The sequence below is a fragment of the Moschus berezovskii genome, chromosome X (assembly GCF_049115385.1).
Source record: "Moschus berezovskii isolate FMDL1 chromosome X, NW_MosBer_1.0, whole genome shotgun sequence".
Lineage (NCBI taxonomy): Eukaryota > Metazoa > Chordata > Mammalia > Artiodactyla > Moschidae > Moschus > Moschus berezovskii.
The window spans coordinates 27,195,100-27,209,722 of record NC_142488.1 but is presented as its reverse complement, the minus strand read 5'-3'; the positions used below and the strand labels follow the sequence as shown (position 1 = coordinate 27,209,722).

At 38.5% G+C, this 14,623-nt stretch overlaps 1 protein-coding gene across 1 annotated transcript in view; it reads right to left on the bottom strand.

The window, feature by feature from the left end:
- The window catches only part of IL1RAPL1 (interleukin 1 receptor accessory protein like 1), a 712,082-nt gene that overhangs the window by 59,239 nt on the left and 638,220 nt on the right, over nucleotides 1–14,623 (bottom strand). The gene's annotated exons all lie outside the window — the stretch shown is intronic.

Genomic DNA, 14,623 nt, shown 5'->3' with positions numbered 1-14,623 from the left:
AGGCAGCATTAGAGAACTGAAATATTCCAGTACTATTATAGTTTTAAGTAGAGTACTATTATAGCCTCCAAGTAGAGTTGAAAATGTGGGATGGCAAAGAGACCTATAGGGACCTACTCAAGAATGCACTGGAGCAGGGGAACTCTTAAGGATACCTTAAGTAAGGCAAGTTTATCCATTTAATAAATTCCTGAGCATATTCTAGAGGACTTTAACAAATCTGTGACTTTAAGGAGAAGAGAAGGAGGTTCCTAAAGTCTAAGAGCTAAGCTAAGAACCTGAAACTGGGCTTATCAGTGTTTCTACCATATAAACCTAGAGAAAAGCATAATTCACTTACAGATGCACTCTTTGTAAGTCCTGGTATGGGTCAACTTATATGCAAACTTTATTCTCCAAGTTCTACAAGAAAATTTTTATTGGATAAAATTCATATTATTATCTTATGTCCATTGTGTAAGACTAGTTCATAACTGAATTCTTGCTCTTCTAATATTTTTAAGATGGCATGATACAGCCTTTCCTTTTATCTTATCCTACTTTATGTCTGAATGTCCTCCAAGTAAGTGATTCCTTAGAGACTTTGATTCTATGTGCAATAATCATTATTAGTGACCAGATAAGTCAAGTTCAAAAAATGTCTACAAACTTTTAAGAGGCAAAATGGAACTTTAAATAATCTCTTTTATTATTAATATTGATACCTAAATATTTTGTTAATATTTTAAGATGCAACCCCCCTCCCTGAAAGAATAATTTACCTTGCATAGTGAATAACTGAATGTCAATCTTACTGATTGGAAACCACAGATTTCTATACGAAATGTCAATCCAATGGTTCAGAACAATTTTTAAATCCAGTATTCTTTGCTTTTACATTTTTCTAAGAGCACTGGCTTTTATGTAACTCAACTACTTGTTACAGTGTCAAGGTAGTCATAAATTCAACAGTAAATCTCAAAATACTACATAGTGTGATGATTAATAGAATATGCCAAGAGAATGAGCATGTATTACAGAGTTCAAAAATTTACATGTCAATAATTTACACAATCTGTGTTTTAAGAGAACAAGATTTAGCTTTTAGGTAGGAGTTAATGACTGAAACTCATAAATAGAAATCTCCAGAAATTATCTAATTTTCCAATACAGTTTTACTAAATTTTGGGGATCAAAAATAATGATCATGTCACTAGCAACTCAGCCTGACATTCTTTAGCAGAGAAGTAAATTGAATCCCTCATTGGGAACTGGATTTTTCTCTCTTGTCACCCTCCTACCTTCCCAGATCAACTGATTTGCTATTATCTAATTCCTCCTTTTTCTCAACTATTGGCCTTGTGCCACCACACCTAGTAAATGGCTCCTGCACCCATGCAAGAAATGATTGGCTTTTTCAATCATCTTCGCTCACCTTGTCTTTGACTACTTATCATGCCTTGAGCTCCAGTATTGGGGGTATCCCAAGTGCTATGGGGATACCCGGAGGACCTCTACTCAGACCTGGGTTGGGCTTACTGTAGGTTAGAGAGTGGAATTCATGCAAAGAATAAAAGAAGGTGGAGGGAAAAATAGAAAAGCACTCCAGGTAGAGAGGAAAGAACATGAGTGACAGAATGTCAGGGAACTTTGGAGGAAGTCAGTAACTTCAGAGTTGCTGAAGCTAAACTACATGTAGTGGGTAGAGTTGGGGTGAGGATTTGGGGGAAAATCATGAGGCCAGAGCAGTGGCAGCCCTGATCTCCCATGAAGGCCATGTTGAAGATGTGGGAATTCCATTTAAGGGCAATTCTAAGTTGGGGAAAGGTTTCAGGTAGGAGATTGACATGGGTACACTTGCAGTCTAAAGAAATCACTCTTTTTGTATTTGCCAAACTGGGATTGGATCCAGGAGAACTGAGAAAGTTTGAGAATTTTATGATACTTCAGGACCATATAAGGAACCATCACTGCAATGAGAGGGTTATTTCCACATAATTTCTTCCTTCTTTTCTTACTTGTTTTTTGGCTGCACTACTTGGCACGTGGGATCTTTTTTCCCCAACCAGGAATCGAACCTCAGCCCCCTGCATTGAAGGCGCAGAGTCTTAACCACTGAACCATCAGGGAAGTCCTTCCTCATAGTTTCTTAAAAGGACAAAGTACAGGTTATAGCAGTGATGACAGATCACTGTGCTCAAAGCACAGATGACAAGGAAGCCTGATAAAGTAGGAAATACATTTTTAAAATTTTTATAATTTACCTGCATCACTGTGTGTGTGTAGGAGAGAGAGACAGACAAACAGTTGCCAGCTGCTTCTCAAAACAATCAGGAGAGAAAGTCAACTTGAGTAGAGATCTGTTCTCTGAAGTTGTTGCTGTTCAGTCGCTCAGTCATGTCAGACTCCTTGCGACTCTGTGGACTGCAGCATGCCAGGCCTCCATGTCCTTCACTATCTCCCCAAGTTTGCTCAAACTCATGTCCATTGGGATGATGATGCCATCCAACCATGTCACCCACTTCTCATCCTGCCCTCAATCTTTCTCAGCATCAGGGTCTTTTCCAAAGAATCAGCTCTTCACATCAGGTGAGCAAAGTATTGAAGCTTCAGCTTCAGCATCAGTCCTTCTAATGAATATTCAGGGTTAATTTCCTTTAGGATTGATTGGTTGGATCTCCTTGCTGTCCAAGGGACTCTCAAGAGTCTTCTCTGGCACTACAGTTTGAAAGGAACCATTCTTTGGTGCTCAGCCTTCTTTCTGATTCAACTCTCTCATGCATACATGACTACTGGAAAAACCATAGCTTTAACTATATGGACCTTTGTCAGCAAAGTGATGTCTCTGCTTTTTAAAATGATGTCTAGGGTTGTCATAGCTTTTCTTCCAAGGAGCAAGCATCTTTTAATTATATGGCTGCAGTCACTGTCCACAGTGATTTTGGAACTCCAAAAAAATAGTCTGTCACTTTCCATTTTTCCCCCATCTATTTGCCATGAAGTGATGGGACCAGATGCCATGAACTTAGTTTTTTGCATGTTGAGTTTTAAGTCAGCTTTTCACTCTCCTCTTTTACCTTCATCAAGAGGCTCTTTAGTTCCTCTTTGGTTTCTGCCATAAGGGTGGTGTCATATCTGAGGTTGCTGAAATTTCTCCTGGAAATCTTGATTCCAGCTTGAGCTTCATCCAGCTTGGTATCTTGCATGATGAACTCTGCATATAAGTTAAATAAGCCGGGTGACAATATACACCCTTGATGTACTCCTTTCCCAATTTTCAACCAGTGTGTTGTTCCATGTCCAGTTCTAACCTTTGTTTCTTGATCTGCATACAGGTTTTTCAAGAGGCAGGTCAGGTGGTCTGGTATTCCCATCTCTTTCAGAATTTTCCACAGTTTGTTGTGATCCACACAGTCAAAGGCTTTGGTATAGTCAATGAAGCAGATGTTTTTCTGGAATTCTCTTGCTTTTTTGATGATCCAACGGATGTTGGCAATTTGATCTCTGGTTCCTCTGCCTTTTCTAAATCCAGCTTGAACATCTGGAAGTTCTCAGTTCACGTACTATTGAAGCCTACCTTGAAGGTTATTTCACATTACCTTGCAGGCATGTGAAATGAGTGCAACTGTGTGGTAGTTTGAACATTCTTTGGCATTGCCCTTCTTTGGGATTGGAATGAAAACTGACATTTTCCAGTCCTGTGGCCACTGATGAGTTTTCCAAATTTGCTGGCATATTGAGTGAAGCACTTTCACAGCATCATCTTTTAGGATTTGAAATAGCTTAGCTGGAATTCCATCGCCTCCATTAGCTTTGTTCGTAGTAATGCTTCCTAAGGCCCACTTGACTTCACACTACAGAATGTATGGCTCTAGGTGAGTGATCACATCATCATGGTTACGTGGGTAATTAATACCATTTGGTACAGTTCTTCTGTGTATCTTTGCCACCTCTTCTTAATATCTTCTGCTTCTGTTCAGTTTGGTTCAGTTCAGTTGCTCAGTCATGTCTGACTCTTTGTGACCCCACGGACTGCTGTTAGTTTCATACAGTTTCTGTCCTTTATTGTGCTCATCTTTGCATGAAATTGTCCCTTGGTGTCCCTAATTTTCTTGAAGGGATTTTTTTGAATTGTTTCTCTTAATGATACCTATTTGTGTGTCTGAACAGAAGTTAATACTCCCGTTCTTATGCAAAGCTCTGTTTCTCAAGAAAGGACACTAGAAGCCCAGTGGAGTCAATCTTGAGAGAAGGGCAGGTGACATCAGGCTCACCTAAGACTCACCAACCACTTAAGTGTTGGTGAGGAAAGCTGAATCCATCTAGTATTTGGTTGGGCAAAAATTTCATTTTTTTTTTTTTAACAGCTTAAGGGAAACCCTAATGAACTTTTAGGCCAACCCAATACTTTTCATTTGGGAAATGGTGGCTAATCACATGAGCATCTGTTAGGAGCTGTGACCTCAGACCCTAAGTGTGTACTGCCTGTGTTTGAAGGCAGAAATAAATGAATATAATTCCTTCCTCTCGGGTTAAATAAAAAACAGGAGTGAATAGAATATGATGGGGCAGGGTGGGGCCCAGGGAGAGATGATGCACTTCTACTCAATAAGGGTAGATAGGAATTCATAAGTATAACTAGGAAAATTAGGAAAATATAATTAGCAAATTTTGTTTAGAAAGCTAATTAGGCAGTTAGGAAAGAGGAATTAGGAAAATAAAAATAATATGAGTGTGTTTGTACCTGGGGCTGATGAAGCAGGACATGCAGTTACATAATAGGATTTTAGCATCTGAATTTTATGAGTAGTTCATCCATGATATATTTCATATTCTCGTGCTTTTTATAAAATTGTGATTAATGGTTTAGAGTTCTTTTTAGACAATTTATTTATTATTATTTAAAAAAGTATTATTGGAGTATAATAGCTTTACAATGTTGTGTTAGTTTCTGCTGTACAACAATGTGAATCAGCTGTACATATACATATATCTCCTCCCTCTTGAGCCTCCTTCCACATTTTCATGCTTTTTAATATATTCTTTGCTTCAAACTCTCCTCACTTCCAGGTAGTAAATTCCTTCTCCTCCATTAAGTTCTATTTAAAATAGCACCTCTTACAAAAAACTGACTTGGCATTTCTAGGAATGGTTAGTCAACTCTGTCTCTTCTCTTCTCTTCCTCTTGGAACAGGTAGCTTCCCTGGTGGCTCAGTGGTAAAGAATCTGCCTGCCAAAGCAAGAGACACAGGAGATGCAGGTTCAATCCCTGGGTTGGGAAGATTCCCTGAAGAAGGAAATGGCAACCTACTCCAGTGTTCTTGCCTGGAAAATTCCATGGATAGAGGAGTCTGGCAGGCTACAGTCCACAGGGTTGCCAAAAGTCAGACATGACAGAGAACAGAGGAAAGGTTATTACTATTCTAACTCCTAACGCTACCATTAACCTTGTTCCTTCCAGCAAACTTCCGTAGCTTTCAGGTCAGAGGTTATTTTCTATACTCATATCTTCTACAATATCATTTAGTTTAGATGAATATGGCTTCAGATATTATATCTTTCTTTACTTAATCCAGTGAGTGTTGAATTCATTGTCAAAAAGCAAAAACTTACTCCTACTCCCCCCAAACCAGATTTTGACTCAGCAAGTGTGGAAGGTTCCAGGGATTTTAATTTTTAACGAGCACTCCTAGGTGCTTTTCATGCAAGTGGTTACAGTTAACTGTCTGGAACAATTTCTTTTTACCTTGGACTCTTTAAATTGGAGTTGGGACTGAGAAAAGCAACAAGATTGAAAAACGTTCCATCAGGGTCCTTAAGCAGGAGGCAAGGACAGGGTGGCTAGGAAAGAGGGTTTATAATGACAGTGGTAGGTAGAGAGGTAACTGGCATAGACAAGAAGTAGCTTGTACAACTGGGTCACTGATGAGCCAACCCAAGCTACAGAAATATGCCAGCTTTCCAAAGGGATGTAGGAAAAACATTTGTGTTCCAGTGGAAAACTACTCATTTTTCTACTTTACACCATTCTGAGTTACCAGATTTGAGCCCTTTCCCTGTCTTTGAGGTATTTTTCAACTCTTTGTACCTCTTTGTAGGTAACTGATACGGAAATGCTCTCATGTCTGGGGACTTCCCTGGTAGTCCAGTGGTTAAGACTTTACATTTCTACTGCAGGGGGCTTGGGTTCTAACCCTGGTCAGGGAATGGGCAGGGAACTAAGATTAGGCATGTTGCGAGGCCAAGAAAAGAAAGAAAAATCCATGAATGGAATAAAAATGAAAATAAAACATATCAATGTAAAAATTGTCTCATATCTGGTAGCCATTTGACTTAATTTCCCATCTGCTCCCCTAGCCTTGCTCTCCACCTCAACTCAGGGAAAAATCAATTTTGTCTCTACTTGGAATTTATCTCAGCATTCCTTTCTTCTGTTTTATAAACTATTTTGACTTTACTTTGAATTGATCGTAACATGTGTCTGCTCCCTTCCGATCATATAAGCAAAAATTCTTTTTACACTTTAACATGTATTCAGTTCAATATCTGTATGGAAGTCAAAATTGCACATTTTTTTCTGAAAATGATGTTAATAAGAATACAATATTAGACTCACTGCTGATTATTACCATTCATACAAGCCACACACGTGATATTCATATGTTCACAGTATGTCTCTGACATCTGTATAACTACTGAAAGATTTAAAAACACTCTCCTTATTCCTCTTTCTTTTTTCAAATAGAAGAATAAGCAATGTAATTCTATCTTTACTCTAAGTCCAAACTATTTAACTTGTTATCAAGAGAAACTATCCATCTTTTCTATCTTTTGCTCTCTAATTTGCTATAACATGCAATTTCTGATAAGGCAAGCCTAGCGTGAGATTTAGAGAGTCAAGCAACAAAGCTCTCCCTTATCCTCTTCTAAGTTAAAAAAAAACAAACAAACCTCCAGTCTGATCTCAGATACCCAAGTGATAACGTTAATACTATTTACTATACTTAATCTGAAATACATGAAATTAGCATTAGAATTCCACAGGTTATAGAAAAGAGTCACATTAATTTAATTTCCTCCTTGATTTTTTTTGTTTGTTTGTTTTCCTTCAAATAATAACAGAAAAATTTAAGCTATTGCCTCAGGAGTCACACACATCAAATATATCAGTCAGCCAAGGTTGGAGCCCTGAAGATAATGGCATTCTTGCGGTCTCAAGTTGATAGCTGTAAAAGCTTTAGTAAATTGCACTAAATGCTTCAGCTCAATCTTACCAGGTTCCGAAGGAAGCACTCTAAAATTGATCATAAAAAATAATTTGCTATCTAAAATGAGAACAATGTTTGTCATAGGGCAGGCTTTCAAGTAGGCCACAATGTGAGGGGGCCTTAGAGGAAAAATAATACATTTTCTCTTCAACCCACAGATCCCAATAAGCACTAGGGACACTTGTTATTTAGTGAGACCTTCTTCTAATTAGATATCATTTGGCCATTTCTAAAACTGCTGACAGCAGAGATTCTTTCTCCACTAGAGGACACTCTCTAACTTATTGAAAAAAAAAAAACAAAACTTTTTTTTTCAATTAAATGGAAAATTTCTTCCCTAATTAAAAGCATCAGCATCCAGAGATCTTACTAGTTGGAATTAATAAACAGTGAGCATTTTGTTCTTAAATAAGATGTTGAATAGTAGTGGGGGGGTTAATTTCATTTGCACCATTAATCATGGATATTAAAATTACTCTATGGTCACAGTAAAGATGAATGTTTTGCCAAAGCTCTTCCATTTAAGATAAAAGCAAAGTGGTTTACAAAATCTTGTGTCATTGGTTATACAGAATGGCTCTTCTTCCAGAAAGCTTTATTCTGAAATGAAGAATCTCTGTCTCTGCCTTTCTCTCTCTCTCTCTCACATACACACACACACAAAGCTCCCTTGGAAATTGTTCAAGACATTTTACCCAAATAAGTATTAGGACCTATGGCACGTAACAGTTGCCAGGATCTAACCACAGAGAGTTCTTTGAAAATCAGAGATTTAGCTAAGAATCCCAAAAGAGAAGAAAGAAATGGAAGAGATAGGTTATATTAAGCTCTGAATTGAGGATGTTATTCCTGCAGGATGTAACAACGTCTGCTCAAATTTCAAGGGAACAAAATTATAGAAAAACAAGACATGCACTTTTAAATTTGCTAACCATAATTCTGCTGTAGTGTCAGATTTCCTTATGAAAATGCATTTTATACTATCTTACAACATATTTCTGTCGATTTGAAGAACAAAACAAGTTATCTGGCTGGTCAGTAAATTGCAAGGGGATTTAAGCAACCACAAATAACTTGGAGGTAAATGAGTTCATGTACATACACAGTAACGTTAAAAATTCTCCAAAGCCAGGCTTCAACAGTATGAGAACCATGAACTTCCAGATGTTCAAGCTGGATTTTAAAAAGTTCAAATTGTCAACATCGCTTGGATCATCAAAAAAGCAAGAGAGTTCCAGAAAAACATCTACTTCTGCTTTATTGACTATGCCAAAGCCTTTGACTGTGTGGATCACAACAAACTGGAAAATTCTGAAAGTGATGGGAATACCAGACTACCTGACCTGCCTCTTGAGAAATCTGTATGCAGGTCAAGAAGCAACAGTTAGAACTAGACATGGAACAACAGACTGATTCCAAATAGGGAAAGGAGTACATCAAGTGTGTATACTGTCACCCTGTTTATTTAACTTATATGCAGAGTACACATGGAGAAGGAAATGGCAACCCACTCCAATATTCATTCCTGGGGAATCCCATGGACAAAGGAGCCTGGTGGGCTACAGTCCATGGGGTTGCAAAGAGTCGGACATGACTGAGTGACTAACACACACACATCATGAGAAACGCTGGGCAGGATGAAATGCAAGCTGAAATCAAGATTGCTGGGAGAAATATCAATAACCTCTGATATGCAGATGACACCACCCTTACGGCAGAAAGCAAAGAAGAACTAAAGAGCCTCGTGATGAAAGTGAAAAAGGAGAGTGAAAAAACTGGCTTAAAACCCAACATTCAGAAAACGAAGATCATGGCATCTGGTCCCATCACTTTATGGCAAATAGATGGGGAAACAATGGAAACAGTGAGAGATTTTTTTTTTTTTTTTGGCTCCAACATCACTGCAGATGGTGACTACAGCCATGAAATTAAAAGATGCTTGCTCCTTGGAAGAAAAGCTATGACCAAACTAGACAACATATTAAAAAGCAGAGACATTACTTTGCCAACAAAGGTCCGTCTAGTGAAAAATATGGTTTTTCCAGTAGTCATGTATGGATGTGAGAGATGGCCTATAAAGAAAGCTGAGTGCTGAAGAATTGATGCTTTTGAACTGTGGTGTTGGAGAAGACTCTTGAGAGTCACTTGGACTGCAAGGAGAGCCAACCAGTCCATCCTAAAGGAAATCTACCTTGAATATTCATTGGACGGACTGATGCTGAAGCTGAAACTCCAATACTTTGGCCACCTGATATGAAGAACTGACTCATTTGAAAAGACCCTGATGCTGGAAAAGATTGAAGGCAGGAGGAGAAGGGTTTGACAGAGGATGAGATGGTTGGATGGCATCACCGACTCAATGGACATGAGTTTGAGTAAACACCGGGAGTTGGTGGTGGACAGGGAGGCCTGGCGTGCTGCAGTCCATGGGGTCGCAAAAATTCGGACACGACTGAGAGACTGAACTGAACATACACAGTACCCCTGGTGAGTGAGTGCTCACAAGTTGTTAGCAATTATTACTATTACTACTGCTATCATTACACTGTGACTTAAACTTTTCTATAAGTGATGACTTGTAGTTCAAGCATCGAATTAGGCCAAACTACGCCCTTCAGGAGCTGGGGGTTGCATAGTGGAATTTGAATGAATTATTGGGATTTTTCCCACATCAACTAGAGAAAGGCAGGCAGTGGCCGAGCCTCTCCAGAATGGAGAGGAAATCTTGGGCATTTGAGAGGAAAGGGTGAACAAAATGGTAACATTATTACTGTAATGTTTTTAGATAGCTCAAAGATTCTTGCAAGGACTTGTATGGTAGCTCATGAGGGCTGCTTTCTAGATGAATGATCCAAAAGTTTCTCGCATGATAGGGGAGCCACATTTGTCATCCCCAAATGTCTCTTTGGCCTGTGGATTATCTCAAGCTGAAATCAAGGCCTGATAGACTCAGCAAGAAACCCTGACTTCCCCCCTAACTGTCTAAAAGAATTTAGATAGAGGGCCTGTTCCTGGAATAGAGCTATCACCAGAAATATATGCAATGGGCGAGGTGTGGTGGTGGGGATTTTAGGAAGCACCTGGAGATTAGAGTCCACTCTGCATTCCATGGTCTCTGCCTGGAGCAGCAAACATTTGTTTACAAAACCTTTCTTTTTCTATTTCCATATGAATTGCCTTCTTCCTCTTTCAAGTCCCAAACCAGTACCTCCAATATCCTCTTTTGTCTTTAGCTGAAGATGGTATTTAAGGTGATGGTTTTGTCCATTTTGGTGAGTTACTGTTTTCTTGGGTCTCTCCCGAGTATACATGTCATTATACTTTTGTTTGATTTTCTCCTGCTGAACTGTCTCTTGTCAATTTAATTCTTAGACCAGCCAGAAGAAACTAAAAGGGTAGAAGGCAATTTCTCCCTTCCTAGAAACATCTAGAACAATTAATGTTGTTGAAGAGGAGTGACACATCAGGAATCAGCAAATATCTGGTGCCACCTGATTCCTTCATCCTTGGGAGGTGTGATGTTGTACCTGAGTGTTGAGAAAATGGGAATTATGATTATTATTTTGATTGTATAGCATGTGGGATCTTAGTTCTCTGACCAGGGATGGAACCTATGCCCACTGCAGTGGAAGTGCAGAGTCTTAAGCAGTGGACCTCCAGGGAAGTCCTGAAAATGGGTATTATATAACAGAAATAGGAAACTGATAACTCCTCAGTGGACAACATTTAATTGCCAAGGAATGGATTTGCTCCAAAAGGTTATTCAGAAACTCTTGGTGATGATGTACGGGAAGAACGATTTGGGGGAATTTTTTTGAGTCAACACATGTGTAAAATTCACCAGCTTAGCCATTTTTAAATGCAACAGGGAAGTAGGGCCATTTTTGCTCATCAGTTGAAAAAAGTAGATGGGAAAAGAGACTTATGGTTTGCTTTCTGCCAAAGACATCAGAACCACTTATAATTTTATTCAATTCTAAAATTGTTTTGAGTCATCCACAAAGTAGGCTTTTTTTGGTAATGCAGACATTTTTAGTTTTTTTTGTTGTCAAGGCCTTAACTAATCTCAACTCTCTGTGATAGCATCTTGAGAAGACATCTCCTTTATTTTTGCTCCATTAATTACATAGCCACGGTACTAAATTTCTCATCAATTTTTTTTTTTAAACTCTTGTGGTGGTTTCTCATCTTCTGGAGATTCACATTTTTAAAACAAATTATTCCATTTTCAGCCTCCAGGGATATTTAAATCAGTCATTAAAATACAAAGAGAAAGCATTTGTCTGTGGCCAGCAAATTCGGTAGACTTTAGTTTCAAAAGCAACTGAAGCAAGAAAGAAAATAACAGAGGTAGAGGAAAAGCAGGAATAGGAAGAGGAGGAATGAGAAGAAAAGGAAAATGAAACGAGGAGGAAAGGAAGGCGTATTAGTGGTGGTGGTGAAGAGTATTGTCCCCAACAGCTTATGCAAGTGTAAGTGTTACACTGAAGTTGCCATGTTCTTGAGTAGACCCTGTCCTGAAAATGCTGCCAACTTTTTTGTGCTTAGTCTGTCTTCTCCAACCCCCAACTGATATCTATTGAGGCAGAGATCAATAAATGCCTCTCAATGTCTATTATCCTTCTTCCTTTGAGTAATATAACCCCCCAAATTTTAGTTGGACACACAGCTACCAAGCTACAGACGATATTTCCTAGTTTCTTTTCCAGGTAGATGTGGCCAAATGACAGAGATCAGGCCAATGAGATGTGTGAATAAGCGACGTATACAATTTCGCATTCATCTCCTTTATGATGAAGCCTCGGCCCTGGACTTTCTTTCTCCCTTTTTCCTGTAGGCTGGAAAGCAGATGTGCCAGTGAACTGGTTTCTGTCATATAGATGAAGACAAAAATGGTAGAGCAATAAAGATGCAATGGACCTGGGTCCCTGAATGACATCATGAAACAGAATCATCCACCAGTTTTAACTTCTCTATATTGGTCTATTTGGTGAGAGAAATATACATCTAGTTTGCTAAAGACATTGTATTTTGGGGTACCTTGTTATCCAATACCTCTAGACAGGATTTTTAAAAAAATCTTCTCTCCCAGGCTGCAGTGTGGCAGGATAATATTCATGCCACTATACCAAATAATTGAATCTACTTAGTGATATAGACAAGAACCACATTTACCTCCTGCTAATCCTCTGATAATTTCCCACAATACCTATATACAAAATACAGAAACAGAAAACTACAAATGCTCTTTTTGCGGAAGAAAGTATGACATTAGAAATGAGTCTCCTTTTAAGAAAGAATGTAGCTTTAACTGGAGGAAAACTATAAGGAGTTTACTTAGGTTTTGGTTTACTTAAGGGTAATATAGTCAATTGGCTTCCCTGGTGGCTCACTGATAAAGGATCCACCTGCTAGTGCAGGAGATGCAGGTTCGATCCCTGGGATGGGAAGATCCCCTGGAGGAAGGCATGGTAACCCACTCCAGTATTCTTGCCTGGAGAATTACATGGATAGAGGAGCCTGGCAGGGTACAGTCCATGGGGTCGCAAAAGAGTCGGACATGATTGAGTGACTAAACAACAACAGTAATACAGTCAATAGCATCTGTTCTGTTTTTGCTGTTGTGTTTCTTTTGGTTTGGGGTTTTTTGAGGGGCCACACAGCATGTGGGATCTTAGTTTCCTGACCAGGATCAAACCCACAGCCCTTGCAGTGGAAGGGCAGAGTCTTAACCACTGGACTGCCAGGGAAGTCCCAGTAGCATCTGCTCTAAAACACATATAATACCTTGTGATTTAAAAAGGGTGTTTTGTTTCGTTGCTTCTTAAATGGACTGACTGCACTAAAATAAAAGGTCCAATTCCAGTTACATTTCGCTGTAGCTGCATTTTAATGAAACACACTTCTCTAAGTTTCCTAAAACTCAGGGTCTTAAGAGATAATTTGGATAGGCATAAAGCCTGCTTTTCTTATCTTTTAAAAAATATAAGCCATAATCCTTAGGTTTATGTGGCTTTCAAAGTTAACGAAATATTCTCCAGGAAGTTTTATAAGCTTTTAAAACATGGCTAGTGTAGGACAAAATGATAGCTCAGGCATGATGTTTATTTAAAATGTAAATGAACATTCAGTGAACTCACAGCTTTGTGTTTTCCTGGTTCCTGCCTAGAAGGGCTATTGTTGGTCAGCGTTATGTTAAAAGTACTCAGTGTAACTGCTGGTGTTTCATATAATGCTTTGTGTGCTTGTCTCTCCTCCACAGTGGTTTAGTAAAATGCTTCTGACAGCTTCTGAGCCTAAACTATACTATGAAGCTTGGTTTCTTGGTTCACATTTGATTGAAGGAGAAATGATAGCAGTTTGAACAACTGAAGTACAAAATGGGAGGGAAGTTTTTGTGCTGAGTTAATCAGGAAAAGTTTCAGAAGTTGATAGCATTCATATTTTCAGTACTTTAAAGAAATTCACTGTTATTTTCATTTCCAACCTGCAAAACAGCTATTTCTTTCAGTTCTTTTCATTCTTGAAAAAGACATGTTATTCTCTTTGGAATCGGTATCTCCCTTCTCAATCTATTCTACCATTAGTGTCTTTAAAATCCGTTGAAAGCAACCCTGCTATTCTCACTTTCACGCCTCTTTCCTGATCTCAGAACCTCAGGTTCAAGGAGATATTTTCCCCCCATGCTTAAAAGTGTTTTTATTGTCTCTCAACCTGCAATTTCTTCTGAAGCTGTGGTGTTATTATTTTTTTTTTCCTTCCTTTTGGGGTTCCCAATCCACTTTCTATAACTCAATTCTCCCTCATGGGGTTATCTTTACTTTTGGCCTTTTTAGCAAAAACCAACATCTTATTAAAACTCACACATACCCCAATACCAGACCAGACTGGTTGCTTTTCTGTAAGTTATTGGGAGGTTTTCCATGTGATTTTTAATCACAACTGCCTTATGCAAGGCTTATGAGATGCTGATCCAGAAGTTTTATAACCGTCAAGATGTTTTCAATAAAAGAGACTATAATGTAGCATCTGAGACGTGTCAGCATCTAATAAAGGTTATCGCTTGAGAATATCTTTAAACTTTTTTACCTACAGAAGGTATATGATTTTCTGAAGTCTATTTTTGTGCCTATTACTATTATTCTGTGATTTTTAATTTATGTTCTAATATCGGCAACTCTCTAGGTGAAAAGTTATAGAAGTAAATGAAAATGATGGAATCTTCTTGTCTTTAGAAAAATGACCACTTGTATCATTGAAGACAGATGAATGCTTCCTCCACATATTTCTGGAATCATTCACGTGACTGTTGTTCTATCTGTAGTTACATTAATAAGCTGTTTTTTACCCCATAACACTTGAATCTCAAGTGGGAA